Genomic DNA, 5,477 nt, shown 5'->3' on the forward strand with positions numbered 1-5,477 from the left:
GGGAGTGGTCACTCCCCTTTCCTTTGTCCAGTTTTGCACCAGAGCAGGGGCTGGGGGCTCCCTGAACCGATGTAGACTGGCTTATGCAAGGAGGGCACCATCTGTGCCCTTCAAAGCATTTCCAGAGGCTGGGGGAGGCTACTCCTCTCAGGCCCTTAACACCTATTTACAAAGGGAGACGGTGTAACACCCTCTCTCAGAGGAAATCCTTTGTTCTGCCTTCCTGGGACTGGGCTGGGCTGCATAGACCTCAGGAGGGCAGAAACCCGTCTTAGGGTTGGCAGCAGCGGTAGCTGCAGAGAAAACCCCAGAGAGCTAGTTTGGCAGTACCCGGGGTCCATGCTGGAGACCCTGGGATGCATGGAATTGTCCCCCCAATACCAGAATGGTATTGGGGGGACAATTCCATGATCCTAGACATGTTACATGGTCATGTTCAGAGTTACCATTGTGAAGCTACACATAGGTATTGACCTATATGTAGTGCACGCATGTAATGGTGTCCCCGCACTCACAAAGTCCGGGGAAATTGCCCTGAACAATGTGGGAGCACCTTCGCTAGTGCCAGGGTGCCCTCACACTTAGTAACTTTGCACCTAACTTTCACTAAGTGAGGGTTAGACATATAGATGACTTATACTTAAGTGCAGTGTAAACTGGCTGTGAAATAACGTGGACATTATTTCACTCAGGCTCCAGTGGCAGTCCTGTGTAAGAATTGTCTGAGCTCCCCATGGGTGGCAAAAGAAATGCTGCAGCCCATAGGGATCTCCTGGAACCCCAGTACCCTGGGTACCTAGGTACCATATACTAGGGAATTATAAGGGTGTTCCATTGTGGCAATCAGAATTGGTAAAATTAGTCACTAGCCTGCAGTGACAATTTTAAAAGCAGAGCGAGCGTAAACACTGAGGTTCTGGTTAGCAGAGCCTCAGTGATACAGTTAGGCACCACACAGGGAACACATATAGGCCACAAACCTATGAGCACTGGGCCCTGGCTAGCAGGATCCCAGTGAGACAGTAAAACACCCTGACATACACTCACAAACAGGCCAAAAGTGGGGGTAACAAGGCTAGAAAGAGGCTACCTTTCTACACACCTGCCCCCACTGGCTCTGCTGGTGCCTCCTGGCGCTGTGGATTCTGGGGCTTGGAGTCCCACACACTGCACACAGCGTCCCACGCAGTGGGAGAGATGAAAGCGATTTATAGTGCCGGCTGGACCTGCCTCACTGGCTATGCTGGTGCCTCCTGGCACTGTGGATTCTGGAGCTTGGAGTCCCACGTATGAATTGATCAGGGGAGGGAGGAGAAAGACTATGCAAGGAGGTGGTTGTGATCCAGTTGCCTTTTAACATGACGGCATCTGCAATGCATGCCAGAGAAGCAGTGGAGCAAGCAGCAGCACCCAGAACCGATCCTAGCATTTTTGGGTCTCGGGGATAAATGGAATGTGCAAAGTCTCTCTAATTTGCATATGATGTGACATCATAGGAAATGACACATGAAGTGACAAATACTTGGCCATTAACTATCTGGAATAATTGAAGCGACTTTACAAGAAGCAACCTTCCCGGTGCATATATCAATAAAATGATGAAATTGTAAACGCTAACCAAAAAAAAATGAACACATACGTTGTAAAGCTGTAGTAAATGAAAATGCATTATATTTGTCACACTGGCTAGAAAAGTTGTGGCGCTGGTCTCTCCAAAACTGATATTTTTTAGGTCGAGCGTGCAAGCGCTCTGACCTGTTGTAATCTATCTGAGGGCTTTTAACCACGCCCACCGCACGCCCATCACTATCAATCGTTCGTGGGCTTGCCTTCCAAAAATCCATTGTTATTATTGGTAAATGCTTTACGTTGGTCCCTCCTTGGGTTAGTGTTGTTACCGCATTGACCATCGACTCTGTTACTTGGATAATTGCACGATTGCTGATAATTTAACTGCGAGCTAATTTATTTTTCCTTTTGTGTCTCTCTTTTGGGCTCACATGGTAGCTGTGGTCGTTTGGATCAGCTCGCTTATGTGAGCTGTTTTACTTTTCATTTTCAAGTTTATGTGGCAAGAAAAGTCCAATTCGGAATTTACAACGCTAAGTACTCTAACTCTAGCAAAGCCGAGACCCATTGCATTGCAAATGCTTGTTTTTAAATTGTCTGTGCTATTACAGATGGGGACTGAAATCTACAATCATCTTGGAACCGATTGTCAGAAGTGTTGGTGCTTTTTATTTAACAAGCAGACTGTGTTTTTCGTATTTTCTGTCAATGGGCCCTTATAGGCCAATTTCTAAAGCTCTGTCTGCCACTTGTTGAGCCCTGTAGTTCTTTACAGTAAATTGATAATGCCAGATCGAGTTTTTGAATGTGCTCAGATGCTTATTTATAATTCCCCATGATGCCTCCTGAATGTTCTGCTATGTCCAGATGGGATGAAGGATAATATCCAAAAGTGTTTGGCTAGATTTGGTTGCTCAGCGCCCTCATTGCATGGATGCTTCAGTCTTCTAAACCCTGCCCTTGATAGGAGTTGCTCCAGTACTCTGAATGTTTTGGTTCAGAAATCCTTTTCATCTGTGTGAAGAGGGAACAGCCCACTACTGTCCATATTGTACATTTTGCATTTCATCGTAAACATTCGGGCATCTCTCTCATCTGTCCTTTTTCTCCCCGTCCGTCTTTCACCGAGGCAAGTGCTCCCACTCGCCTGGGTGAAGAGATATTCTCATCAGCATCCTCCCTGCCAATCCTTCATCTCCTCTGAGACTGCCACTTGAGTCTTGGTTATGTAAGGCTTTTGGCCTGATGTACCCATCTCCTGCCCCCTTCTCCCCCTCTGAGGGCCCTGCAGATATGGTTTCCTTCCCACCGACTGTTCAGTCTCTCTGATATGGTAAAGACATGTTTTGATCTTTTTTGTTACTCCCGCATATATTTATTTATTAGTTTAATAGACACACAACTACCCAAAGGTGTGTTAGCACTGAGCTGAAAGTAAGACATCAAGTGGATGGCAGATTATTGAAAGAGATGCATTATTAGAGATTTGCGAAATTTTAGAAGATTCGACTCGAAACTTAACTTGATAGGAGTTTGTTCCATGCATAAGCTGTAACCCCTGAAAAGGCTTGTCCCCCAAATCTTGCCTTACGGAAGTTAGGCACAGCTACTAAATTGAGAGAGGCTGAACGTAGCAATTTGGGGGCAATATGCTTTTTGAACAAGTTGGCTATTTAGTTAGAACGATGTGCCAGGTAGAAGGCTTGGTGGCAGAGACAAAGTGGGCTGAATTAATAGCCCCTAGCACCTACTTACGTAAAAAAGTTTGACACTAGTCACCCTAACTACCGCCATGGTGCGCTGTGTCTTAGATACGGCGCACACATGGTGGCTTTAGGGGGCACTAAGGGGCGCAAGAAAAGTGGCACTGCACTGGGTGCAGCATCACTTTTCTTAAATCAGGGCCAAAGTGCTTTGAACCAACATCTTTTCTGTGTGGGGAGCCAATGAGGTTACCTATTTTGTATTGAAGTTTTGTAACATTTATGAAGGTCATGTATCAGTCTTGTGGCAGTGTTCTGGATTAGCAGCATTTTTTTAATTAGATGGGCTGGAAGACTAACATACAATGCATTACAATAATTCATCCTGCTAATCGTCCGTTCTTGAATCAGTAACTGCCTAGCTGTTTGTGGGATAAATGGCAGAATCTTTTTATAATTCCTTCATAATCAAGAAGCAGATGGTTGTAAATTTTTTCACACAAGGTTTAAATCACATTTTAGTATCAAATACAACTCCTAGATAACAACAACAATAGCTGCTGGGCTGGGACAAGGCCCTAATGATCGGGGCCACCACGAGGGATACCTAGGAGGGACTGCAAAACACCAACACTTAAATTTTAACAGAGTTCAGATGGAGCAAATTAGCTTTCATCCATTTAGCCACTTACACATGTACTCTAGCCCACTGGTACCCAGCCTGTGGTCCGGGCACCCCTGGAGGTCTGCAAAGCCTCCTCATGGGGTCCACGACTACTTTGAAAATTAAATGATATTAACAGATTAGGACCCCAGCTTTCAGTAATGACTCAGTAGGGGTGTTCCCGGATTCCAATAATGATTCAGTAGGGGTCCCTGGGTTCCAGCAATGATAAAGTGGGGGTCCACAGAACTCAAAAGGTAGGGAACCACTGCTCTAGACCCTTCCTTTCTTCCCCCTGTGAAGAGGGGCACAGTGTTTAGATATGGAGACTGGGCGGAGAGTGGCGAGTAATGTTATCAGCTCTCCGACTCTGGCAATTTGGGATGAATTGATACAGTATGACAACCTGCATCCCTCCCCAGCCAAAAATCCTGCCTGGCTGTAGTGAGAATAAGCAATGCTCTGCCTCTGGGTGTGAGTTCTTTTCCTGGACTAAAAAGTCCAGGTATGGGGTGAACCTCAACGGTTCAGGACCAGGTGTGCTTCGTGGTGCTTGTTGTCTAATCAGGCAGGAAGCCAGGTTAGGCCATATCTTTGCTAGCTAACCTAGGATCATCCGTAATTTAACACATTATCCTACTAATTGAACGTGCAACATAATTTTCTCTCAAGAAAACCGATACATTTTCGATCATTTGTTTGCATACTATTCCTTTGCATGCATTTATTCACTGTCTATTGAATATCTACAGTATGCGTGGTTGGAGAGTTTACCAGATGTCAGTGGAACAGAGCCACACAGCAAGTCGCAGTTTGTATTGAAACATAATGCTAAGGTATCCGGTCTAATAATGGCAAGTTATTGTAACTTGGACTCGTGTGCTGTTTCATTTGTTTAGACGACAGTTGTGCTGAAGTTCATAAAAAAAATGATAGTAAATAAAATAACTGCATACCTGGTGACATAGGGTATACATTTAATTAACCGAAAGCTATCCCCAGGTGTCAGGATGGCCGAGTGGTTTAAGGCGCTGCATTCAGGTTGCAGTCTCCTCTGGAGGTGTGGGTTTGAATCCCACTTCTGACAATAAATATTTTTTTCTCTCTTAAGAAACAATGCCTAATGCGCATGATATGTTTTAACCTGATATAAACGTCTTCAGTGTGTGCTCTACGATTTATATTTCGTAGGCACTTTGAAATTTATATTCAAAGCAGGAACTCAAGTAAGTACACTTAATTTTGAGATGTTTTAAAAAACAAATCTAAAATACAATTTTTATTGTATTTTAACTAAGTATTTCAGAGTTTCGGGGTTGCAGTGGGGACGGTACGGGTATGTGCGTGTGTGTTGTTATCAACAAACAAAACAAAACTTTCTTTGTGTGCCAGGCTTGGAAAGCCCGCCATTTCTGTCCCGTTTACAGTCTTTTGCTGGCAGTTCTAATGTCCGCCACAAGGTGTCGCCGTCTCCAATGTTGGAAATTCCTCTGCAAGCGAGTAAAGTAAATAGGATGCTGTGCATGGTCATTGCAAATTTA

General features: G+C 44.6%; 1 non-coding gene across 1 annotated transcript; it reads left to right on the plus strand.

Annotated features, from left to right (window-relative positions):
- Nucleotides 1-4,940: 4,940 nt before the first annotated feature.
- On the plus strand, nucleotides 4,941-5,023 carry TRNAL-CAG (transfer RNA leucine (anticodon CAG)). Its single transcript has one exon. It is a non-coding gene; the product is annotated as a tRNA-Leu (tRNA).
- The last annotated feature ends 454 nt before the right edge of the window (nucleotides 5,024-5,477 follow it).

The sequence above is a fragment of the Pleurodeles waltl genome, chromosome 4_2, assembly GCF_031143425.1.
Source record: "Pleurodeles waltl isolate 20211129_DDA chromosome 4_2, aPleWal1.hap1.20221129, whole genome shotgun sequence".
In the NCBI taxonomy this organism is placed as follows: Eukaryota; Metazoa; Chordata; class Amphibia; order Caudata; family Salamandridae; genus Pleurodeles; species Pleurodeles waltl.